At 47.5% G+C, this 27,376-nt stretch overlaps 1 long non-coding RNA gene across 1 annotated transcript in view; it reads right to left on the bottom strand.

The window, feature by feature from the left end:
- LOC135378574 (uncharacterized) overlaps positions 1–27,376 on the bottom strand; it is a 66,569-nt gene that overhangs the window by 16,923 nt on the left and 22,270 nt on the right. Inside the window, exon 4 of the long non-coding RNA XR_010418476.1 lies at positions 22,870–22,989. This is a non-coding gene — a long non-coding RNA (uncharacterized LOC135378574). The remainder of the gene's footprint in view (positions 1–22,869; positions 22,990–27,376) is intronic.

The following is a 27,376-nucleotide window of genomic DNA, read 5'->3' on the forward strand; positions in this document are numbered from 1 at the left end:
TGCCCAGGAAGGATCCTTCCCTGCAAAGCGGCCCCGCCCGTACCAGTACAGGCAGCAACCAAGGCAGCCCTTTCCAGGCGGCCCTCCCACTTCCCAGGCCGGTCGAGGGAGGGGATTCAACCGCCAAAGTGGAGGTAAGAGCATCTTTTTGTCTCCCACACCCGCTCCCAACTCAGCCGGTCGCATAGCACTATGCTTTTTCGAAATGGCTAGCACTATCCCAGGACCCTTGGGTTCTTCAGGTGGTTCAGGGTTATCGCTTAGATCTGGTGGGTTCCCCTGTTCAATGCCATCACCCACCAAGGCCCTCCTTATCAAAAGCTCAATCCCTCTTGGTCAAACAGGAGATCGACCTTCTTCTGTCCAAGGGCGCCATTTCCCCAACTGCCAGAGAAAACGTGAAATTCCTATCCCCCATCTTCCTTGTCCCCAAGAAGGATGGAGGCTCTCGCCCTGTCCTAAACCTGCGAAACCTCAATCGGTTCATAAGGTACGAGCATTTCAAGATGGAGGGTTGGCATACAGTGAAATCCCTGATCCACCAAAACGATTTTCTAACTCGCATAGACCTTCAGGATGCATACCTGGCTGTCCCGATCCATGCAGAACACAGACCCCTGCTCTGCTTCGAATGGGGTCCACAATGTTACCAAAGGAATGTCTTGCCATTCGGCCTTTCTTCCGCCCCAAGGGTATTCACGAAACTCCTAAAACCAGTAGTGGCTCTCTTTCGCTCGAGGGGCGTCCGGTTGGTAATATACCTCGACGACATTCTCCTTCTTCACCAGAAACCAGAGGAACTGCTTACGATTACACAGGAACTGGGGACTGTCCTAACGGCACTGGGGTTTCAGGTCAACCCAGCAAAGTCCCACACAATCCCATGTCAGTGCCTTCGTTTCCTCGGTTTCCTCATCAATACCCAGACAATGTGAGTCAGCCTTCCGCCCGAGAAAATAGAATCCCTCTCCAATCTCCTGAGAACGACATTGTCCAAACAGGTTGCCTCAGCAAGAGACCTCTCTCGTTTGATTGGCAAGCTGAATGCCACCGTGTTGGCAGTCTTCCCCGCACCCCTGCATTTCAGAGCCCTCCAGCATCTTCACAGCTTAATACTAACTCAGGGATCTTGGGACTTTCCAGTCCCCTTGTCCGCGGACGCTTCAGAGGAGCTGAGGTGGTGGGTGGAAAACATCCCTCGTTGTCAGGGTCGCCATTTGATCGAGGCTCCCATGGTACGGGTGATACAAACAGACAGCTCCTCCACCCGATGGGGTGCAGTTTGCGCTGGAGAATATATCGGCAATCTGTGGGGTCCATTGGAGAGGTTGATGCACATGAACGAGCTCGAGCTCAAAGCGGCCTTTCTTGGCCTGCAAGCTTTTGGGAAGGATCTCCATGAGGGTTGTCTGCTGATACAGACAGACAACACGGCTACTGTAGCAGCAATAAACAAACTGGGCTCTGCTCGATCTCTCACACTTTCAACTATAGCCCGCGAACTCTGGTCGTGGTGCTTCCAGCGAGGGATCTCGGTGAGAGCAGAACATCTTCCGGGGAGATTGAACACTCAAGCATATTGGGCATCCCGTCATTCCCTCGACAGCAGCAGTTGGAGACTACTCCCTCAGGTCTTCTCACAACTTCAGCAGCTGTGGGGCCCCTTCGCAGTTGATCTGTTTGCAGACTACACGAATCACCAGCTCCCTACCTTCTACAGCTGGAAGCCAGACCCCCAGGCGGGTGGGACAGATGCATTCACAAAGGAGTGGAGCGGGGCTCCGAAATATGCCTTCTCACCCTTTGCGCTGATAGGCAGGTGCCTCCAGAAACTCCAAGCCTCGAACCTTTGCCTGTGTGTAGTAGCTCCAATTTGGCCCACACAGCCTTGGTACCCCTCACTCATCCACCTTGCGGTGGACCTCCCTCGTCTCCTGCCTCAATCACAGAACCTACTAACCAACAGCGCTGGTCTTGGTCAACCCCTAAATTTCAAAAGGTGGTCTTCACCTCGCAGCATGGAAGGTGTCCAACGACACATCACAATGGGCAATCTTTCGCAGTCTGCTTCCGAACTTCTGGCATCCGCCTGGAGGCCAAACACTAGGGCAGCCTACTCTTCATGTTGGAAGAAATGGAATGGCTGGTGTAGTGGACAACAAATTGATCCGTTTTCTCCCTCTATAGCCCACTTGGCTAACTTCCTGGCCTACCTCCATGACCAGGGACTTTCTTATCAGACCATCAATATCTATAGATCCGCTATATCTCAATCCGTCCCAGGGTACCAGGGCCTGGACTTAGGCAAGTACCCCCGATCTCCAAGCTGTTAAAGGGCATCTTCAACACATCCCCTCCCCAACCAAAGCATACAAATCTTTGGTCAGTTTCAACGGTCACATCTTATTTGCGCTCCTTGGGGGATAATGCAAGCTTATCACGAGCCCAGTTATCCTATAAGCTGGCCATGCTCTTAGCTGTCTACAGCTGCGAGAACTGCAGATCTGTCGTTGCTGTCTACTCGAGTGGTGGCGAAGTCACGAGACGGCTGGATCCTCGCATTGACTGGAGTAAGAAAGACGTCTCGCCCAGGCCACCACAGTGGTATCTTATTCCTTCCATGCTTGCCTCCGGGTGACCCACTCTGCCCGGTCTCTTGCTTAAGCATTTACATCAATAGGACGGACTCCCTGTGGGAAACAACCCCTCAACTCCTACTCTCTCCTCGGAGGCCCCATCGCGCAGCCTCCAGGGACACGATTTTCTCAATGGCTGAAACGCATATTGCAGGCCGCGGGCATCGATACGCATTGCTTCTCTGCACACTCCACGCGAGCCGCCTCCACTTCTTCGGCGTCTGCAAAAGGAGTGTCTGTTTCTGATATTTTGGAGGCGGCTGATTGGTCGCAAGAAGCGACTTTTCGTCGCTTCTATTGCAGGCCGGACACCAGGAAACACTTTGGCAACCAAGTTTTGGGGTAAAGCTTTGAACATGCTATGTGACACATGATACTAAGTGCTGGAGTAGACTGAAATATAATTACCAGTTGTAACGAATGGTACTTACCTGAAGTTGAAGCTGGAATTATATGAAGGATACGGAAGCACTTACTATCATGGGGAGCAGTCCCACCCCCTTGGACCCACCCATATACTGCTTTTTAACAGCATCCCTCTTTTTCCAGCGTACACCCCGAATCTTCGAGGTCCGATGAGGCCCCACCAAGGCACAGATGCAAGAGCTGGGCCCTCCCAGTAATGTTTAGATTTTCATTTGCTCTGCAGCAATAAACCTCTTTTCAGCCCTTTTCGCTTCGTGCCCTCATTCTTCTTAGGTCCAAGAATCTCCAAAACTGCGGCTCTCCACCAAGAGGAAAGATGGTGGCGGAGGGTCGGGAGGGGAGGACTGTCGGGAAGGGGGCGCCCAGTGTTGTTTCCCTAAATCTTTGAAAGCGGCTATATCTAGCGGAATCTTTAAGGAAATGCTATGTGACAGATGATAGTAAGTGCTTCCGTATCCTTCATATAATTCCAGCTTCAACTTCAGTTAAGTACCATTCGTTACAATTGGTAATTATCCGGAATACATGCAGCCATGCGCCAAAAAAGCGCAAAGTGATGCCGCCGTGCTCAAATGTGAGGCCACCAATCGCTGCCATCCGCCAGCTACTCACAAGCGGCTCCTTGTAGACAATGTTCTCGCTGGTACATCCTCCGACACAGCCACAGTAGTTGGAGGTAAGTCCACCCAAGCAGTCGACAATGACGCCACGAGGGCAGACCAGGATGGCGGCCCCCGAGAGCAATGTGGAACTACACATCTGTGCTGAGCGGGAAATAACCAAAAGTGAAGCCGTCCAGGTGGACATCATAAGCGCGGCATCGGTCGTCGACCGGTAGAAGTGGCGACGAAGAGAGCAGGACCTGAAGTCACAGGTAGAGCAACTCAAACAAACTGTCAACAAATACAAGGAGGAACTACGGAAATTGAAGGAAGATTGTCATCTCACTGCATTTGCTGACGTCGTGGAAGTACGATCTATTGCAACGCGGAAGTAGTTGATGTTCAAAATTTTCATTTGTGAGCTTCGCCCGTTGGGATGAGAGAACGCCTAATGACCAGTGAGTGCTTCTTGTCGAGGCTGATAGAGACGGTGACCTTTTATCTCACACAGTACAAAACCAAACAGCCAATCCCTTTGTACTTTGTTACTTGTTCAGAGGGTAGAGGCTATTTTTCTGTCGCTTTTGCCCCATTCGTCCAAAAAATACCAGAGTGAGTGAAAAATAGAGGTGGTAAACAAAGGTGACAACTCAATCGTCTCAACCAGTGTACGTCCATAACCCTTCTTTTGCGTTCTTCGTGGGTGCCGATATGACCTTCTTGTCATTGTTGAAGATGAATATAAAAAAATTGTGAATTTTCCCGGCTCAGCTTCCAGCAACAGCAACGTGGTTGAGACCACAAACCATCCACTAGAGGCATTGCGTGAGGCTCAAAGGAAGTCGAAGGAAGAGCAGCCAAGCCAGTTTCCCAGAAGGCAAAAAAGGTCCCCTTGAAGATCACCTGAGAGACATGACAAAGTTGCTTCCTACAGTGGACATGGCAGCTATCTCCATGGTAGGCGGGTATTTGGCACGTGTCATGCACAAAAATATTGCTTGCAGCTCTTGTTCTGCACTGCGAACGAAACCAGCTTCTTTGGCTCTGAGATAAACTGATGTTCTGAGGCTGGAACAACATAGAAGGGACAGATACAAACAAAGCCTCAAATTGCCTAAGAAATCAACGATGAAAGATGAAAGTCACTGGAAAGGTTAGCCAGCTGTAGGGATCGAACCCACATCTTCTGGATTACCGGTCCAGGGCTCTACCAATTGAGCTAAGCTAACACGCCTTTCCAGCGACTTTCGGGGTGCGTCATCTGAAGGGACGACAAACCAGCCACTCACTCTCACTCACCCTCCTTTCACTCTTACATTTTTTGCTCACTCATACACACATTCATACGACGGAAATCGACGCAAGCGGCACCTGTTGAACATGAGATAAACTGATGTTCTGAGGCTGGAACAACATAGAAGGGACAGATACAAACAAAGCCTCAAATTGCCTAAGAAATCAACGATGAAAGATGAAAGTCACTGAAAAGGTTAGCCAGCTGTAGGGATCAAACCCACATCTTCTGGATTCACCCACATTCTGGTCCAGGGCTCTACCAATTGAGCTAAGCTAACACTGGCTGGCTAAGAGTGGCTGGTTTGTCGTCCCTTCAGATGACGCACCCCGAAAGTCGCTGGAAAGGCGTGTTAGCTTAGCTCAATTGGTAGAGCCCTGGACCGGTAATCCAGAAGATGTGGGTTTGATCCCTACAGCTGGCTAACCTTTTCAGTGACTTTCATCTTTCATCCTTCTTTGGCTCCATGTGACAGCCTGATTCGGCATCAGGACAGAGGAGGGCTGATGTATCCGTCTAATGAACTTGTTCACGCCCTGCAAGTGCTCAAAAGGTACATCGACGTCCTTCTCAGCAAGAGGAGAACCCTAAAGAAACCTCTTCAGGAAGCCGGTGACAATGCCGTCGTCGCAATGGCAGACTGTGGGGTTCTGGAGTGTTCTTGTGTAGACCGTCACCCGGAATTTTTTAGGCTTTTGTGCACCAAGTTCGTGAGGCCTGTACTTACAAATTATGCGCTTTCTGTTACAGATACGAATGATTTTTCTAAAGCGCTTATCTCAAAGCCACTCTCCCGAAAGTGTCAAACTCTGGAGGAAGCTCAACTAAATGTCCTTGAAAAATTCTGTCACTTTACTGGTGATATTAAAACCGCCTATATGAGTTTAACGCAGACAGCCAGCCTGGACAATTGCGACCAGCCACGCACTGCGACCTTTTTCAACCTTTCGGAAGCATTTCTGGCTAAAAGCGCCAAAAGTGGATGAAAAGGTAGCCGTATCAGCAATTAAAGTGCATTTGGACCAAATAACAGCAGTTGTATGTGAAAGTGAAATGTTTTTTAAGAATATTCCATGCTTTTGTCGTTACTTTGCGGCACTTCTTATTGTAGGTCAACGCGCAACGTCGTCTGCTCAATTCTAGGTAAAAGCACTAAGCCGCAGCGCTCCTACAAAACAGCCGTGCCACCGCCAGACAATGGTGCGCTGATTCTTTGGGCAGGCATTATCAGTTTAGAGGAGGCTATGGGCCAACGCTATCGCTGGGAGGTGCACTCCTTTGGGTTAGCTTCAGCCCCCCCCCCATTCCAAGTCTTCACCTAGCTTCTAAAGCCGGTGGTGGCCTTCTTCAGAGCTCAGGGCTTCCTTCTCATTATACAGGGTGTTTCATTTAACTTGAACCCCACCTTAAAAAAAATAACGGCTCATTGCATCACAACGAAACCAGCTGCATAGTATTACTAGTAGCCTAAAGTGTTTCAGAGGATTTTTGTACCGCAATTAATTAGTTACCGTAATTTCACGCGTATTAGCCGCGGCTTATGCACGATTTTTTTTTTTTTTTCTAACGGGTGCTCTGCGGCTTATCTGATCACTATTTTTCCTTGGTATTTTCCCCATACACAGATTTTAACGAAAGAACCAACAGTGTCCCTGGGACAGCACTGCCCTCCCGATGCACGAACAGTATACGTAACAGGGGCGCGTCCACATTTGAGTAGATTGACCTTCCTGGTGTCTTCTGGAAGACCACTGATCCAGCGATCCATGAAAAACACGCAACAACGGCACAATCCGATCTGGGTAGAACACTAGAACTGAACTCCTTCGTGTACGCAATGCTGACTGAGAGACAGGACAGGAACTAAGGACTCGCTCGGGCAGAGTAATCAGGCCTCCTGAGAGGTATCAAGTTCCGGCAGTTCCGGCGTTAACTCTGCCTGTGGTGGCCACTGTGTCTTACAGTACCACATGACGTCCGAGCATACGGGGTCCACATCTGGTACTACAGGGTTGATGGCCTTCTCTATGATCTCCTTTGTCGCACAAATCAGTCGCTTCGTATTGCCCGCGGCTTATCTGCCAGAAAATTTTCCAAACGTTCCTAAAAACGGGTGCCGTGGCTTATCTGCGATGCGGCTTATACGCGTGAAATTACGGCAATTAGTGGAAATTAATTTTATAACTTTCTAGTTATGAGGATTACAAAGAAGATGTCAATTGTGAAGTTGTAGGCACTGCCATGAGAAAACGAATCCAGCAGCTTGCAACACTCTAGCTCTAACGACTCGTTTTTTCCCGGGTCTGCAGAAATGGGCCCGGACTTCCGAAACTTGGATGGAGCATGTTTCCATCACGCCAAAAGAGCGCTCGATCGCAGCGCCCTCCCACGTCCAGTTGACGAAAAAGGAGATATGCGATCCATTCCACCTACACTCTTATCTGTCATCCTTGCATGCTGTTGTATCTGCTAGACGATCAGAGGGCGCAGTGACGATGACAATGCGGCTCTTCGTCTTATTGTTTGTTTGATTCCCTCCTGTTTTTCCTTCTTTCGCCATGATGCAACTGAAAGTACGGGACAAGTTATGAATGTCATCTTTCAACCGAAGCACCTTGATTCTTTGTTCCACTTATTAATTTCCACTTATTACTTAGTCAATTGCAGCACAAAAATACTCTGAAACACTTTAGGCTACTAGTAATACTATGCAGTTGGTTTCGTTGTGATGCAATGAGCTGTTATTTTTTAAAGGTGGGGGTTCGAGCTAAATGAAACCCCCTGTACAGTTAAACCTCCCTATAGCGAACTCTCCATGCTGCGAATTTCTCTATTTAGCGAACTTTTTCAAATGCTTGTACATTTGTCCCATTGAAGCCCATGTATTTGGGTTTTCCGTACAGCGAAGTGCGTTTGCCTGCGTTCTCTGTGTTACGAAGTTCCGCGCGCGCTGAACACCGCTTCGATTCTTCGATTCGAAATAGTGCAATGTTCCGAACTTTCTGGAATTCAGGGCCATCCCGGGTGCCGGACGCATCACATCCAGGTCGCTCCTTGTGTTGGAGAAGCCTGTACAAAGGAGAGGTGGTGAAAGGAGGACGCCGGGGGTTCAGTGACCCCGGCACAACCGGCGTGCGCAACCAGCGTTCGACGAATGAGAAGGAAGGAGGCCCCCTCCTCTCTTCCTACAGATTACACCCGCCGGTCAGTTGTCACTTTTGATTCCGCGTGCGAGTGGGTAAAGTGGACGTCATGGCAAACGTGCTCAAGCGGAAATCGTTGTCTGTAGATGTCAAGGTGCAGATCATCAACGCAGTCGCCAAGGGTGAAAAGAAAAAGGACGTAGCTGCGAGGTTCGGAATCCCGGCGAATTTTTTGTCAACGATCCTGAAGGGCAAAGAGAACATCCTTGCAGCCGTCGCAGCGGGGACCAGTACCACGAGGAAGAGGCTGAACGTTGCACATTATGACGACGTCGACAAAGCAACGTTCACCTGGTTCATGGAGATGCTTGCCTCGCGTGTTCCACTCACCGGTGCTATCGTGCAACGTCAGGCTGTCAACTTCGCGAACATTCTTGGCTGCGACGACTTCAAGGCCAGCAGCGGCTGGCTAGAAAAATTCAAGAAAAGACACGCGATTGTCTGCAGAGTTCTGTGTGGCGAATCTCTTTCTGCCGACTTTGGGGGGCTGCCACGTGGCAGGAAGAAGGACTGAAAGGAATCCTGGAGAAATACCAGCCTAAAGACATCTACAACGCGGATGAGACCGCCTTGTTTTACCAAATGATGCCTGGACGCACTCTGACCCTGAAGGGACGCCCGTGTGAAGGTGGGACTCAAAGTAAGCAACGGTTTTCCGTCCTTTTCTGTGTGAACATGGACATCAGCGACAAGCGGCTTCCCCTCGTAATCGGATGGAGCCAGAACCCTTACTGCTTTCGAGGAAGGAGGGTCCCAGTGATGTACGCCGCCAACCAAAAGGCGTGGATGTTGCGAGCAATTTTCAGCGAGTGGCTCTGGGACTTTGACCGTGAAATGGAAAAGCAGGGCCGGCATGTGTGCCTTCTGCTCGACAACTGCTCAGCGCACCATGTCGACCTGCATCTTACGAACGTGGAGCTGCGATTTTTTCCACCGAACTGCACATCGCTGATCCAGCCACTGGATCAAGGCATTATAAGTAGTGTTAAGTGCGCCTATCGCGTACGTGTAGTGGACCAACTGCTGCTGGACATTCGATTCGGCAGAGAATCGAAAGTAGACGCCATCCAAGCCGTGGAGATGCTTGCAGCGAGCTGGTCTGCAACCAAACGCGAGGTCATCACAAACTGCTTCAGGAAGGCGGGGTTTGAGAGGACTGATGAGGAGGCAGAAGACACCCCATGTGCTGACGTGGAGGAAGCTGAGCCCAGCGTTCTGGAAGACACTTCAGACGCGCTCGCTGTGCTCCAGCGATGGGAAGAACTTCGAGAACAAGGTGGGGTGCCGGATGATGTTGCACTGGAGGACTTTTTGGACGCCGACTCAACGGCAGTATGCACAGAGGAGCTTACTGAGGCCGACATCGTCGCCGGTCTGCGTCAGGATACACACGAGGATAGCGAGAGCGACACTGAAGAGGACATATGTGTGCCATCTGTTAGGGAGGTGCTCGACTCTATTGACGTGCTTCGACGATACGCGGCATTGAACAAGGACCAGGAGGGCGCTCTGGCAGCGCTGGCAAACTATGAACGGTCTGTGACACCGACGTTCTTCAAGACTGTGCAAAAGCGAGTAACTGACTATTTCTGTGCCAAATAAATTGCTTCTTTCTCTTCCATAGTCTTGTTTTTCGTGCGCTATATTCCCGGGAACTTCAGGCTACTGAACTGTAGTAACAACCACCGAAATTTAGCTATCTTTCTCTATAACGAAGTTCTCCATATAGCGAAGTTTCGCGATGTGTTTACCGACTTCGTTACATAGAGGTTTAACTGTATACTTAGACGACCTACTGTTATTGAATCATGACCCCATCCAACTTTCCCTCCACACAACCCAGGTTATGAACATGCTGGAAACCCTGGACTTCCAGCTGAACAGACAGAAATCTCAGAAGACCCTAGATCAGTTCATGAAGCTCATGGGTTTCTTAATCAACACGCAGACCATGTGTATTCAGTAGGGGTGTGCGAATCCGAATATTTTAAGTCGAATCGAGTATCGAATCGAATGGGGTGACAAAATTCCGAATACCGAATCGAATATCGAATATTCGTGCAAAATTTACAATATGTGAGTTTTGCACTAAAACTTTCCATTTTGTAGCCCATGGCTTTAGTGTAATTTTTCTGGCATTAACTGTCACAAGAGAGACATGCAATTCTTCTGTTTAATGCCACTACTCTTTAATTTTACATGAGGGTGCTTCCTGCTCTTCAGGTGTGCCTACACTTACTGGAGTACTGGAGTGGTTACCTTCATTTCAAAATTTTATGTCAGGCAGTAGCATATTATACGGATGAGGCTGTAATTGTTTCAGACAACCACAGGCCATTTGTGAAACAAACAAATTGGCATCCTGTCTTAGCTTTGCCATGAACACCCTTTAGTTTCTTTGCACTCGCCCTAGCAAGTTGCACTACTGAAATTTTAGATATAAAGGACATCTTTAAGACACCCTTCTTGTTTGTGGGATGCAGTCATTATTCAAGAGTCCTAACTTTTTAAACACAGCCTCAGAGACATCAAATCAAAGTCCCTCGTCGGCACCGCTAAACTGCATGTGGGAGGGGCGCCACCCCTTCCACAGACGATGTCCCTAAAACCAACTTTGGATAATGTTATTTTAAACTAAACACCGTCCCGCCTATGTTGATCCTGCAGCAAGGGCAATTTCGTAAAGCAGGCTTCACCTCATGCACAGAAGCATCAGGTGAAGCCCACTTTCGGGTTGTGCCGTTCATATTCGTGGAATACTAGTCGAATATTCGAAAAATCGAATATTGGATATTCGATTCGCGAATCGAATAGTTCGAGCGTTTGATATTCGATTCGAATTCGAGAATTTGCACACCCCTAGTATTCAGCTTCCTACAGAGAAGGAGGAACTGACCCTGACGGAAATTTGTGCACTCCACTCTCGGCCCCTTGTCACCCCTGAAGAGCTGTCAGAGATCATAAGGAAATTAAATTCCACAATATTAGCAGTATTTGCAGCACTACTACACTATCGGGTCTTGCAGCACCTCCGCAGGTTAGCTCTCCTTTCAAGTTCATACGACACCCTCATACCACTGACTACCTCTGCAGGAACGAACAATGCTGGTGGGAGCAGAACTTCCAGCTCTGGGATGGGCAACCCTACCTCGACGACAGGGTAGTCGAAGTCGGACAGCTCCCTTCTGCATTGGAGCGCAGTGTGCAGCAAACAGTGTGTGGGGCACTCTTGGTCCTAGAAGGATGAAGTTTTGCACATCAATGTTCTGGAGCTGAAGTCAGTATTGCTAGCCCTTGAAACATTTGCGAAAGAGCCCAGTCGGGGCTGTGTCTTGATCCAGATGGACAACACAGTTGCGATAACAGCTATCAAGAAACCAGGCAGCGTACACTCAACCCTCCTCTCGTCCCTAGCTCACGAGCTTAGTTCGTGGGCCTTCTGCACAAATGGCATGAAGGCATGGAGGATGAACAAACAGGCAGATTGGGCGTCGAGAACGAGCCTAGACAGCAGCAGCTGGAAACTCCACCCACGGCAGTTCGAACGGATCGACCAGCTGTGAGGACCTCTTTACATGGATTTGTTTGCAGACTTCACGAATTTCCAAATTCTGACATAGAACAACTTTGTGCCAAAGGCTTCCTTGTGAGTACGAGGAACAACTTCTGAAGTTTCATCGCTTTGTGAACTCACTGCAGAGGGAGCACGAGTACGACCTGTCTCAGATAGGGAACGCAGATGAAACACATACCTGGTTTGATGCTCCAGACAGTACGACAGTTGACTTTAAGGGTGCGAGAAGCGTCTCTGTACGCATGACGGGGGCAGAGAAACAGAGATGCACTGTAATGCTGTGCATTACTGCTGATGGACGAAAACTTTCCCTCACATTGTTTTCAAGAGGAAGACTCTTCCCAAAGAGAAGTAGTAGTCGACACCAAAGACTCTACGATGCCGGGCCTCGGTCTTGTTCAGAGGTGGGGAGTAATGCATTACTTACTGGTAATGCATTGCTTGAGTAATGAGTAATGGTAATACATTTCGACTGAGTAATGCAGGGTGGCATTACTCATTACTTTCATTGAATATTCATTGTGCCACATGAAGGTTGGGAACATCCAGGTTTTTTCAACCCGCCTTTAACAATGAGATCAGGGCAACAAAGAAAGAGATGGGCACAGTCTGGGGAATACTGCAAGAGTTCAACAGTCGGCCGTGTGTGTCACAAATGTCCACATGATGATATCACCGATTTTCTCCTGTATTCATTTGGGGTAAAGGAGAATACACGAAACAGAAATATTTGAGAGCAAGGCGTAATTCTTCGGATTAATAAATAATAAGAATTATTAATTTATTAATAATTAATTAACGAATAATTATTTCTTATGGGAATTAATCATATTTATGATTGGCCATTGATTCTGAACTTGCACCATTTCACTTTCTTACGCTTCAGTATGGGCTGACAGAAGAAAACCGCCGAAGACTGGCTTCATGATTTCCTCAACACTGAGATCAGCAAGAGGGAGCGGAACTGCGCCGGCCGCTGTTCTCAGTTCCTTTTATCTCGCTACTGCTTGCCAGAATTGTCCATCGACCTTGCCAAAGATTCGTACAACCGCATGAAAGAACATCTGGCATTCCAGAGGCACTTGAAGACAAAGGAGCGAGCTATGTCACAAGAAGCCGGACTGAAGCACTGATACCATAGATGACATTCTAGTGTGCCATGAACAAGAGAAAGAATTCACTGAGCAATTCACGACTTCGTGCGTGCCTTGTTTTTCAGGGCCCAGTTTGCAGCACGCAGACAGCGCGCTTGGGGACTTCATGAAACGCTACTGCCTGGCTGCGAGAACAATGCCTGGTGCCAAACAACTTCGCAACATGCACTTGAAAGCCGTATTTGAAATGCAAGTTGGTCGTAATTAGAAAAGTTGCCAGTGCAGAAGTCAGCATAATCGATGAGCCACCACATGTTGAAGGAATGTCAACGGTAAACACTCTCTTTTAGGGCTGTGCCAATATTCGAAAATTTCGAATATCGAATCGAATAGTGCTGTATTCGATTCGGCGTTCAAATCGAATAGTGATATTCGAAAATATTCGAGTTTTCTTTCGAATATCGCGGTCGTGGGATTGCTACGTAAGTCACCACGTGTCCAACGGGGTTGGCTCACCTCCAATGCATTTGGTCTATCCACAATCGTGGAACAACACGCCAAACGGAGGCAGAAGAAGTCAGCCGCCCAGTTCCAACCGCGTTATCGCTCCATTTATTACAATTTAGCTCAGTTTGCCAACAGCAATTGGGCATATAAAAACCTTTAGGTTGTGTACCTTCGACGGCGAACGTCCTTTTCGCAGTACACGCGTTGCAAGCCTCACACAAAGTGAGAACAGGAAAACACTGGGAAATCCAGGGCAGCGGTTTGGCTGAAGACACATAGATGTCACCAGTCAATCCATCTCCAAGTGTGTAATAAAGAAAACGATGAGGTGGAGCAAAACCGAGTCTCGTTGATGCGTGTGAAAGTCTCATTGCAGTTATGAAAGATATTGCGAGCAATATAAACTCCGTAAACAACCTAAATCAGGAGGCGATTACATGCACGTGACCCTCCATGCCACCGATTGCAGCGCCCACGAGGGCACACTGTTCGCCATCTTTTCGCAGCCCAGTCCCACCCCCCAGACGTGTCCATCCTTGTTCATCCCTCCGTGTCTAGGGAACGCGCTCACGAGTGCAGACAGGAAACACACGTGATCTGCCCGGCGTGTCAAACCGAGGAGAAGTGATCACTGTGCGCATGCGCGAAGTGTTTCCCCATTCTCGGGCACCGCACCGGTACAGTGGCTAGAATGGGAAGTGTGCAGGTCCAAAAAAAGGTCTCCCTGTTGCGAACACCGAAGGAAACTGCCCGCAGAGAAGAGTGGGCACGTAACAAAGTCTGCAGACAAAGAACTGACAGTGGACTGTGCATAAACGGCACTTCGAGGAAAGGTATATCGTAAAGACTTTTCGGCGTGTCATTAACAGTGAAATCGTGGAAATTCCGAGGGACAGGCCGCTGCTAACGGAGGATGCCGTTCCAACATTGTTTCCGGACGCGCCGAAATATTTCACCAAGAAAACGCCCATCAAACGGAAAGAAACGAAACTTGTGTGAACAATCTGCACCCCACGTGAAGCAAAGGAGGACTGAAGTAGCAGTAGACACTGAATTATTAGAAGCCGAAGATTTCGTCACATCAACGGTAGATGACGATTCCAGAAACGACGCTAGACGCCATATATGTGAGAGCATCCGCCTGCCAAGCGCTCGCTGGAACAAGCTATGCTTGTCAGTGGAAACGGATACAATTTTCTTTGGTCTATGTGAACAGGCGACAGACACTTTGGATCCCATGCTGTTGCAAAGCTGGTCAAATTCAAGCAGTACGACGACAATCATACAGTGTCCCTGCAGTGCTCTGTGTATCTGAGAAGTACACTGCACTCCGAGTGTTCTGTGACATCGCCAGGTGAGGCACAAGAAGTGCTTGACTCCACACATTCGCTTCTGATGTGCCCAGGCTGCGGACTTGTACCCAGAAAGCATTTTATTTGCAGGTGCGTACTTCTCTGCAAATTGCACGGTAACATGTGAAGGGAAAGGTCCTTGCATTCATTGCAAGTATCTCAGAAGGCTTGTTCAAATCAACTTTCAAGAAAGAAGACACGGCAGACAACGGCTAACCGTTTCAAAAGGCATGCAAATACACGTCGTCGTTTGCGGGCTGCGCAGCTGAGGCTCCATAACGCAGAAAAGGAGCTAGAAGTGATGAGAGTAGCCAACGAGGAAATTGCAGGTGATGTATTTAATGAGCGCATCATGCGGCTGCCTCCAAAGCAGCAAATGGCTGTGAAGGCTTGCTTCGAAGCAGCAACTAGGAAGTCTACATCAGGAATGGCCTATGACAAGGAGTGGATCTTAGAATCAGTACTCCTGCGGATGAGCCCCAAGTTATATGAGCACTTGCGAAAGGAGACGATTCTTATCTTGCCCAGCCGGACTTGCCTACAGAACTATGTCCGCAACTTCAAGAGCGGCTTTGGTTTCAACAACAGTGTTTTCAAAGCACTGGCTCTAAAGACTGAAGAGATGGACATCTGCAGCCGGCTCTGTGGCATCCTGTTTGACGAGATGAAGTTGTCCGAGCATTTCAGTGTCACTGCAGCAGGTAGGCAATGTTCCCTCCTTTTAGCCATGATCTCTGAATAGAACTTGATAATGAATGAACTTGAGAATAGAACTTGAATAGAACCAGATCTATTGATGGCCAATTTATTATTCGTTTAGGAGCTGTCGAAGGATTTGTTGACTTGGGCAAGTTCACGCCTGAAGACCAGATGACAACCCCTGCAGACCATGGGATGGTTATGGTCTTCCAACCACTTCAAGGTATTTAAGATTCCTGAACATGACGGAAAGTTATACTCAGGCTGGAATACTCATGGATTCATACTTTTTGTTGTGCAAGCAACTGGACCGAAATTCTTGGTGTTTTCTCCTCCAAAGGCAATGTCAAGGCAGACATGTTGTCAAAGCTCGTGCTTGAGGCTGTTTTCCTCATGGAGCAGGCTGGACTTTTTGTTGATTTTGTGTCATGCGATGGGGCAACTTGGAACTGGAGCATGTGGAAGTCATTTGGAATTGGTGGTGGGCATCTATACTAATACAGTAGAATCTCGATGATATGATCACGGATGATACGAATTTCGGGATGATACGAATTCTTTTCCGGTCCCGGCCGGACTGCCTATTCTTCCCATGTATTAGAGTTCGGATGATAAGAACGCGTTATCTTGCCTTTACGGATGATACGAATAAGCCGAGGATGCGACAGAGGTCGTTCCCCCGTGACGCTAGAGCGCGCGAGTCTTGCTGCCGCGTCTTTCGAAAAGGGAGGGCGACCCTCACCATCATGTAGCGCAATGCAAGCAATGACTTTCCTTTTGGTGGTGGTGGTGGAGATAAGGTGAAAGAGATTGAACGGTCCGGAAAATTATCACCTCATCTCTGTTTTGATCTTTTTACCCCCTCGCAACAATAAACCGTGAAGCTGCGTGACATCACTCTGGCGGAAAACAGCGACCAGAACCCTTGTTGAACTTGTGGCAACATTACGCATCACCATTCTGCACGTCGGCTTCACCTAAAGCCTGCTTGCTTTAGGAGAAGCTCGCTTTAGACCACTGTCGCGCGACCCGCGGGTGAAAAGCACGTGCTACATCTTTTGAATCATCTCGCGTATTTGGGCAGCATTGGCCAAAAACGGAGACACAAAAGCGTTACAACCGACCTCTTTCATTGACAGTAACGGAAAATGAATAGTCACTATCTATTTTCTTGCCTCAATTTTTGTTTTGGTTTCATTCGTTTGATACGAATTTCGGATGATACGAATTTTTTCCGCGACCCCGTGAGATTCGTATCATCGAGATTCTACTGTACCTCTTTCTCATTGCTGTAGTTTGTACATGCAGTGTACCTTGTCATTTCACAAAAGTACAGAGTTCCTAGATATTAAACGGTTTGTTTAACTTTCAGTGTTCTCCGGCAATGTCACATGCAAGGCAACACATCCCGTGGACCCTTCACGGTATCTGCACTTTTGCTCGGACTTTCCACACCTGGTGAAATGTGTTCAGAATTCATTTGTTACCACGGGCTTCGCCATCCCAGAGGGTCATGCATGCATTGAGCACATTGAGGCAGCATGGAACAAGGATAAGAGTTCTATTACTATGAAGGCAATGCCCCATATAACAAGAGCTCACATCCGGCCAAACTCCTTCGAGAAAATGAAAGTCAACCTAGCCTTCGCACTGCTCAGTGACGAAGTCTTGAAGGGAATGTTCCTGTATAAAGCGGACTTGCAACAGGTTTCTCTACCTGTCACGCCCACGGAGGAGCTTGTCAAGCGCATGAGTCGGATGATATCCGTTATGACGTCAAGGCATCCACGAGATGGACTAAGGCCACAGTCACAAGGCACTGCAGACCATGAGGCATTCCTTGTGTTTTTAGATGATTGGGAAAGAGCAGCAAAAGACTCCAGAGGCGGCTTCATTAGCAAAAGTACTGCTGACAGCCTTCGTGTGACCATATGGAGCACACTATCCCTCTTAACATATGTTGGAACCTTGGGTTTCAAGTACCTGCTTACCTCGAGACTTAGCCAAGACAAGCTCGAAAACTTGTTCGGTATCATTAGGCAGTATTCGGGCTCTAATGATCACCGAAGTCCCGGGTTGTTCCTCACAACAGTGAACTGTTTGAGTTTCTATAACCTCGCTCGATCACCAAAGTCTGGGAACTCTCCAGCAAAGCTTGTCAATGCTTTGCTTGATACTTCAGCAACAGCCACACGTGATGCTACATTTCAGATACATGATATCGTGGGAGACATGCTTGAAGTTGGGAACACAGATGGTGCCACCTCAGTGATCAAGTCAACGCTAAACCCCGATGACAGTGGGTATGCAGAGAACCCAAGTGATAGCCGACTTGTGTTTTATATGGCAGGCTACGTGGCACGCAAGTTCAGAAAACGGAATTCATGCAGTGATTGTGCTTCACTCATAACAGTAAGCAGGGAAGAAGCCGCACAGATGCCCGAGAGTGGTTTACCAGCCACTCTGACAAGGGAGGTCGTCTATACCCTGGTCATGGTCTTGCAAAGCTCATTTCAGTGCTGGAAGAAGCATTTATATTATATTTTTCTACTCAGAAGCTGTACGCCCACAGCACCTTTGACTTTATGCAGTTCTTAACCAATGCAAGGCTTGAACAGATTGGCTGTGATGTGCACCGCTCTGAACTGACTGGAAGGGTTGTTCAGATCTTTTTAATAACATGAATGCATTTTCTTACAAAGTCCTTTGAATAAGGAGAACGTGTCAAAAAGAGAGCGACGAAAGCATCTGAAAATACGCAGATGCAATTAGTAATCCATCTTCAGTCTCGGTAATATGAAAAATAAATGTGTTCTGCACTGTACGATCACAACTCTTTTTCTACAGTCGTAATTATTATCTGTTCGAAATTGCGTGTATTCGCGTTCCCGTAGTTATTGCTCATTTCTCCATAACTTAGATGGCATGAATCAAGTACCATCAAGATTTCTCTTCAAGCTAACGTGAATTCCTGAAGTTGAGCGCCAAACGCCGCAACTTCCCACGTTGATCCCCTTCGGGAGGCGACTCTCCTAATGTGCCCAGCGCCACCTGGAGCCTTTCATTGCCGTTTTGTGCGCTCATTTCCCGGCGCCCGACACACTTCTCCTTCTAGCCACTGTAGCACCGGGGCGGCCGGAGCTTCAGGCAGTTGGCTGTAGCATGGATGGTTCGCGGTGGAGACGAACGCGCCGAGGAAGAACAACAGCGTTCACAATGGGAAGCGTGTGTGTCCTGCTTTGTGCAGCTTTGTACCTGAAGCAAATGGCAACCTCCAGCGGCCCTGAAGGGGCATGCAGAAGCGTGATTTGGAACTTTTTTGACCCCCGCGATGGTGCATCGAAGTGTTTAGTCTGCGGCTCATTGTTGAAGACTCCAACGGGGACGACAACCACGCTGGTGAACCGCATCCCACTCAGTTTAAGAGCTTTGAAAGTCTGAAAGCCCAGGCCCAACTGACGACATCCAAACCTGCCGTGAAAAAGCAACCCGCAGAGAATGACATCGCATCTTTCAGTGCCTTCAAACCCAAACTATCGCCAGACTCTCCACGTGCACGAAGGATAACTGGGAGAATCGCATCGTTCATCGTACGTGGGATGCATTCATACAGCATCGTCGACGAACCTGGATTTTGCAGTCTCCTGGACTTACTCGCTCCCGAATATAACGTTCCTGCGCGTACTACGTTCTCAAGATCGGTCATACCCAAGATGTACGAAGAAGCGAAACAACGCCTGCAGGACGAACTGCTCGCTGTTTTGGAAAGATCGCTGTGGTGTTATAGCATCACAAGTGACAGCTGGACATCACATGCCGGTGACAGCTACGTGTCACTAACTTTTCATGTGCTGGACGACGACTTTGTGCCACGAAGTTTCGTTATTGCTTGCCAAGAGATCAAGCAAGAGCATTCTGCTGAAAACCTGAGGAGCCTGCTGGAAACCGTCGCAGAAGAGTGGCACATCCCAGCATCACTACCGGGCTATGTTGTTACCGTTTTGTAGCAGCTGTCTCTCGCACGAACTGGACACATATCGCTTGCTTCGCACATACGTTACAGCTCTGCGTGCACGATGCCAAAACTAGGGTGTATGCTATAAAAGGTCAGTGACATTTTCGCGTGTGACACTGTATCTATTTGAGAGACGGATTTGTGCTGCCATACAGTGAATCACTTATGCCAGAGAAACCTACGAAAAAATTGTGGTTACCATTCACTGCATAACAAAATAAACACGGCCATGGAAACTTTCGTCTTCATGTGTTTCCTATGCGCAATACCATACAGGCCTGACATGACGAAGTCTCAAGGAGTCATGCTGTAACCAGCATTACGAAAATTGTCCCAAAAAGGTGTGGAAGCCATTAATGGTCGTAACTCACCACATCATACAGCTCCAGCATGAGAAGCCCCAAGAAGTCACGCCGTAACCAGCTTTACGAAAATTGTCCCAAAAAGGTGTAATAGTCAATAATGGTCATAAACCACCATACCATAAAGCTCCGACATGAGGAAGCCACAAAAAGTCACTCCTTAACCAGCACTACGAAAATCATCCCAAAAAGTTCTAGCACTCAATAATGGTCATAAACCACGATATTATACAGGTCCGACATGACGAACTCCCAAAAAGTCACGCCGTAGCCAGCTTCACGAAAATTATCCCAAAAAGGTGTAGTAGTCAATACTGGTGGTAAATAACCGCGCCACAGAGGTGTGACATGACGAAATCACAAACAATCATGCCACACCCTGTATCACAAAAGTCGTTCGAAAATGGCGCAATTATCAGTTATGCTCGTAAACCCCCATACCATCACGCTGGAAATGGCATCACAAAAATTATCCCAAAAGGTAGAGTAGTCAATAATAGTCGTAGACCAGCATACCATACAGCTCTAACATGAGGAAGTCCCAAAAAATCACGCCATAGCCTGCTCCAGAACATTGTCCCAAAAAGGTGTAGTTGTGAATAATGATTGTATGGCACCACACCATATGGCTCCGACACGAGGAAGTGGCAAAAGGGCACGCCGCAGTTGCACTCGGCATCACCAAAGTCCTCCCAAAACGGTGTAGTAATAGTCAATAATGGTCCTAAATAACCATATCATACAGCTCTGACATGAAGAAGTCCCAAAAAGTCACGCCATAAGCGGTTTCGCCAAAATTGTGGCAAAAAGGTTTTGTAGTCAATAATGGTCGTAAATCACCGTTCCATACAGCTGCGACACGGTGAGGCCCTAGAAGGTCACGCTATGACGAAAAATGTCACAAACAGTTGCCATAACCCACAACAGTGAGTATATGTTATGTCATGCAACTCTGACATACGTGACTCACAAAAAGTTGGGTTCCACGTAGTAGACCGCACCACCTATGTTGCAAAGTGTCTACTATCCCAAGCATTTATATAGGATTAATTTGAGTGGCACCTGGATTATTCTGTATGGCACTGGGATTAATCTAGCTGGCACTTGGATTAAAATCGCCGGGAAAGCATGTAGAAAGGACTGGAACGGACACTACAGAAGAAGTTGCTGACTACCTTGGATCATCGCTCCTGAATAGGAAGAACAACCCACTTACGTGGTGGAGAGAAGTAGGGCAAAAGAGGTACCCAAGATTGGGTAAGGCAGCCCAAAAATACCTGTCAATACCTGCAACCCAGGTTGCCAGTGAAAGACTGTTTTCTGCATGCTCAAACAAAGTTACAGATCGTCGCACTGACCTGCTGCCAGAGCATGTGGAGCAGCTGGTGTTTTTGAATGGAAATTCTCTGCGAGTGTTCTGTGTAGCCTACCTTGCTTCAATAAAAGTAAAATCTTTGTGTTCTACGCATCGATTATTCGTATTAGATTAGAATATATTCGGTATTCGATTTGGTGGTACTCCATATTCGATTCGTATTCGATTGGAACTTGAAAATCACTATTCGCACAGGCCTACTCTCTTTTCCTACTTCGACAGTGAAACAAATGGAAAAGTGGTCCACTTCCTTGACATCTCACATGAGAATGCCTGTAACGGTGTCATCCTAAGCAGGGTGCTTTCTTCAGCGTTAGTCCCGGCAATAGCTAGTGCTTCTGCTGAATACGTGAAGAAAACCGTGCACGATATCTGTGACAGTGAGAACTTAGATGTGAAGGACTTGCCCCATTTCATTCATGTGGCTGTCAACACCGCTCTACCCCACCAGTGTGTGGTCGATGTTAGATCTGCTGAGATTAAATTGGGAGCCTTCTTCAAACACGCCAATCAGCTGTATCAGCAGCGGCACTGTCAAACAGCACTGAACTGAGCAGCATTAAGGAGCCCCCCAGGGTTGTTCCTGTGCATTGGTACAGCTCCTAGAAGACACTTTCTGTTGTGACAGAAATGTGGAACTGCCTAACAGAACTGCTTGAAAAGCAGTCCTCAAATGCAAAAGTGTCAAACCTGAGTGCTTTGATCAACAAGAAAGCAGTTGTGTTTGCAAAAGCTATGCGTGTCCAAGAAGTTCTAAAGGGACCCTGCGATATTCAAGAAAGACCTGAAAGTGTGAAGTTACTTGTGCACGAATATTACGACCTCATCAAGCTCAACCTACATGGCAGAGATCAGTTCAGCACAAGTGCCTTCAGCATGTGGCTCTCAGAAGTCTGTGTTGTCCATGCTCCCAGACAAGATGCTGCTCAAGTCAAGCATGGTATGACACATTGTATAACACAGTTTTGCTTTTCTTTGTTTCAAAAATGGCAAGCAACCTGCAGAAGGAACTTGGAAGGCAAAGATGGATATCAAGTCAGCCAAGTGGACATCTGGAAGCTGGCAAGAGTCCTTAACCAACACATGAAGCGCAGAGTGAGCCAAGGCAAACACATATGCTGGTATGTTTTCTCTGGTAACCAACCTCAACAGCATATTAGATGAGTAACAGATGTATGTGAAGGAAGAAGTGCCAGGAAACGCTTCCCTTGACTCATTGACCTAGTGGGCAAAAAATTCTAGCTACCAGAACTTAAACCTTGCAGCTCACAGTTGCCAAATAGCAGCTGTGAGGTCGAGAGGTCATACAGCAAGCTCTGGTACATGTAAAGACCTGAAAGATCATGTATCAGCAGTGAAACACTCAAAATGAGTGCAATGATGTTTGTCAAGAAACGCCTGTATTGAACATTGGAACAGTGGGTCACCTGCAGACTCTCATGTCGACTGTATTACTGGGTTCAGTCAGGCTACTGTCTATTTATTTCCAACTTATGTACCACAGCTCAATAAAGCTGATTTTTACCCGAATTGCGTCCTCCTAGAGATCTTTGCACCTGAATTTGCCCAATTCTGGGAAGATCTTGTTTCACCCAATTTTTGCACCGCAAACTCTGTCAAAAATATTTCCCAAAAAACTCAAACTCTATTTATGAAGGTGTAGAGCTGTGCACCTGTCTAGTCTCATGGTATTGAAAGCGTCTACCCATGGCAAGCTGTTCGTGGCTCACCATTTCTGTTGATGTCCACACGTCATCCAGAGATGTCATACACTGGCGAGAAGACTGGACAATTTTAGCATTGCAGTACACCACCAATACAGGCCTGTTGACGAACATCTTTCTTCACTCCTGCAACCAAAGGTACCGTGAGGCAGTACACTTCATTTAGTAAAAAAAAAGAAAAAGAAACATGTTAATGACTCATGAAGCCTATCTGTTCTTATTAGTCCTTCCTTAAATGAAGGGAAATGTCCTCACTACAAAATGCCTCATGCTGTAAGCACACGGAGCCTCACTGGACATCCTTCGAAGAGCATAAGAACTCAAATTTCCTTATAGACCAGAGAGAGACTTCCGCATATGTAAAAAAAAAACGCAACTGCAAAATAGGTACACACCCACAAGGGCACCAGACGTCCCTAAGTAATCAGCATGCATTCATGGGCTACCGTGTTGCTCCAAGTGAGCTTTTCACTGGAGTTTAAAGACTAGAAAAACTATCAGGGGACTGGGCTTCAAATTAGTCCTGTCTTCATAGGCATGGATATAGTAGTCAGTAGTCATGAATACAGTAGTTTTTCATGTCACTTTGTCTAAGGGACATCAGAGAAACGTCTCGCATAATTTCTTTCCCACTTGATAGGTGGCACTACAAAAACTTTTTTCCTACTTCTTTGTGTTATCCTGTCATTTAAATTGTAATATATGCAAAGTCTTCAATATCAAAAGTGAAAATAATCAAGTAAATCTAAATCTGGAAGGTATATTTGCTGTAGACTTGCAGTAGACCTACATGAAGATTCATGACTAACAGACTTCCTTGTCTGTGCTGGCATAGGCCTGACACACTCTACTTTACTGTGTTGCACCCCCACACCACCCATCCCTAAACAAGAAGCAGGCAGCTCCCCAGTCTCTGTGATGTTTTGTGAGGGCTCTACTGCACATTTCTCCGATGGATTTTACCATGAATGGGAGGCTCATACAAATGTTCACGAATGGAAACAATGAAGTGGTGTTGCACTGTAGGCTGCAGGAATAATTCGAGACATGCAAGAGGCATGATTAGTACGTTCCATAGCTTCCCCAACAAACCGTAAGAACAGGACACAAGATGATGTTGGATGCTAGCCATCCATTGTGACAACCAAGTATGTGAAAATATGATGAATTAGTGAAGCTTTTTCATTATATAAAGCCATAGGCAGAGTGTTTTCAATGTGCCTGAGGAGGCCAGGGCAGAACGCCCCCACCTCCCTGTTGTTTATTAGGACGTGTTCTTGCAGTTTTGATTTTGTCACCAGGAACAGCCCGATGGACATCGGTGTGATGCAAGATGGTGGAATAAATGTGTGTGAGACACAACAGAAGGACCATGTCTAGATGATGCAACAGCACCTGACTTGGATTGAAAAATTATGTTTCGGACATGGAAAGCGGTGTGGTTAAATGAAATGCACTTTCAGAACTTAGCGACGAGACAGCAGTGATATCTTTTTTTTTTTTTTTTTTTACTTTTGTGTTAGTGCCGCGAAGCGACTGTTGCTATGAGTGGCGTACAGATGAGGACAGATAGATAGAGAGAACAGCAGGAAGGAGTGGGGTGGGGGTTAGTATGCGTCCTGGGCCGACTTCATGGGGAACTGTGCCGACATTCGTCTAGAGAGTCTTCGGAAAACCCAGGGAAGACATCAGACAGCACAGCCGGTGATGGGATTCGAACCCACCACCTCCCAGTCAGCACGACACAAACGAGTGAGACACAGCAGTGATAAGTTGGAGACGGTAGTATCAGGTAAACATTCACACGCGGTAACTGTATGCATTCGCATGTCGCTCCGGAATCGGTGCCTTGTCGCTCACTTTGTTTTCTCCCTCTACTGCCTCGTTCCCCTCGCAGCTCTACGCAAACCTTGCAATGGGAGCACGACTACAGGATCTGCCCAAAAATTTTCAAAACATTCCTAAAAATGGGTCCTGCAGCTTATCTGCAGTGCGGCTTATACGCGTGAAATTACGTTATGCCATGCAGCCGTTATGTTCCTGTGTGAAATAAAGACGTTCTTCTCTTGTACTCTGCCTCATTCAAGACATAACAGATCCCCATTTGCTGCTCGGTGGTGCTGAATGTAAGGCACAAGAACACTGTCGACAAAGCGCAGCATCATCGTCCCATTGCTCCAATGATTTTCCGAGTGCCAACGTCTCAGATCTCTGGAAACATCACAACTGGGTGACACCTGTCCGTTTTCCAGCATGTATTACTTGAGGCGGCAGAAGATAAGCTGTTGAAATCACTACCGTAATTTCTCTTTTGTCATCCAACGCTGCTAGGCCCACTTCCTTAGCACAATGTGCTTCCATTGTTCATTCACCCACTGCCGCAAGCTTCACTCCAGTCTGGTCATAGTTGACCACAAGCTTGTCGGGAATCTCTAGATCAGTCCGAACGGAGGAAATTGTTTCAAGAAACTTCTTTTTCATCAAGTTGAAGTTCACTGGGAGTTTCCAGGCAGCTTTCGTTGCCTTCTTACAAACAAATCCTAGGCAATTCAAAAACAACTTTGCCCATGGCTGGTCCAGAACGAGTGGTCCACCATATTGGCAAGAAGGTTGGTTTCCAAGCCTGGATGATCTTCAGGACAGCAGCAATGCATATTTGTGCATTGACAATGCCACCATATGTCCTCAGCTCTCCAATGTAGGCTTGGATATCGGTGTCGATGAGGTTTGCGAGGAGCTCAACGAGGTTTTCAGGGAAGTGAAGTAAGTTATCTGGGTGTATCACTGGAGCTCTGCTGACACTTCTTAAACAAGTTTTTTATCCAGCGCACAGTGATCTCGTTGACAGCCCTGACGAGCTCCAATGAGAACTTTGTGACCACAACTTTCTTTTTCAATTTTTCCAATTTCCAGAGTGTTTTCATTATACGATCCATGCTTCCGCTTCCGATGATGCTGATCGAGAACTGGTCCGGAAGTCCATGTACATGCTCACAGGGACTTAACGATGGCTGGGGCGATGCAGGCTTGAAGTACCATAGCAGAGACACAATATGGACGGAACAAAATGCCTGACTTAGTTGCTTTTGTTGCTGTCGGAAAACCAGACACAACGAATTGCAAGTCAAAGGACAGTGGGACATTGGCCTCCACTGGCAAGCCATTGATAAGACCCCGGGCTTACCGCGAAATATCGCGGAATACGTAATTCATCACGGAATCTCACAGAATCACGTATTTTTAGTAGTGTGTGGATATTAAAGTTCTCGAATTCGAATCAAATATCAATCACTCGCAGTACTTCATTCGTGAATCGAATACCCAATATTCGGATTTCCGAATATCCGACTATTTGCAGAATACGAACGACACCTCCCAAAAGTGGGCTTCACCTCACACTTCCCTGCATGAGGTGAAGCATGCCTTACAAAACTGCCCATGCTGCAGGACCGACACAGACAGATTGTAGTTTAGCCGTTAACCCTTTCACTGACCGCTCAACAGTTGTGATGAGCATGTTCAAAAGCGTCGTTCTCTGAGGAGGAGAGTCACTGAAGTGTGCTGACACCTGCTTTCCTGCTTCTGAAATGATGTTCTTTTGTTTCAATAAGTATCATGACGATAGGTGTCGCACGTGGCAAATAGAAAGGAAGACGACTATCGCGCCCCAAAAAGAAACGCACTTCGGGGCACGACCATCTTTGGCAAGAGATTTCTGCAGACGGACATCAAGGTAATGCATCCAGACTTTTTTTGGTGGTAGCATTGTCCTTCTAGCACATGCAGAAAAAAGATTGTCACCCTATTTTCATTGCGCTCTCCGCTATCACAGATTTCTTACCTCTACAAAATTGTCGAAGTGCCTGCTCAGGGGTAAGGCAGTCAATGAGCACTACCGTATTTATTCGCATAATTTGCACACAAGCAACTTCGTATTTAGCTTGCCGCCTCGCCCCGCCCTCTTCCACCTCCGCACGTGCTGACCGCAGAGCCAATCACCATGCTTCACCCTTCATAGTTGACCCTTGCGCTGGCTGCTGACATTGTGCACTTCCCATTCGTATTTGCACGTGCGCTACGCTTACACAGTTCGTTGTCATCTGCCTTGTGAACATCGTCAACATGGGCTACGACAACTATACCGCGAAGTTCAAGTTACGTGTCATAGAAGCAGCCGAGGAGCAAGGAAACAAGGCGGCAGCACGGCAGTTCCGGATCCACGAAAGCCACGTGCGATATTGAAGAAATCACAAAGACCGTCTCTTGACAGCCAGGCATGCGAGAAAGGCGTTCCGGGGAGTTAAACAAGGCGAGTACCCGGTAGTCGAAGAGTTGTAGCTGGAACACGTGCAGAAGTTACAGAACAATGGATGCGCTGTATCGGTCGAAATGCTGCAGTTTGAGGCGAGGCATATTGCAACCATGAAAGGTGTACCAGCGACGTCTGTTAAACATGGTTCCCACTAAAGTCTGAAGCCAAAATTCAAGGACTTTTCAAGGACCTTTCAAGGAC

This window comes from Ornithodoros turicata, chromosome 1 (genome assembly GCF_037126465.1).
Source record: "Ornithodoros turicata isolate Travis chromosome 1, ASM3712646v1, whole genome shotgun sequence".
NCBI lineage: Eukaryota > Metazoa > Arthropoda > Arachnida > Ixodida > Argasidae > Ornithodoros > Ornithodoros turicata.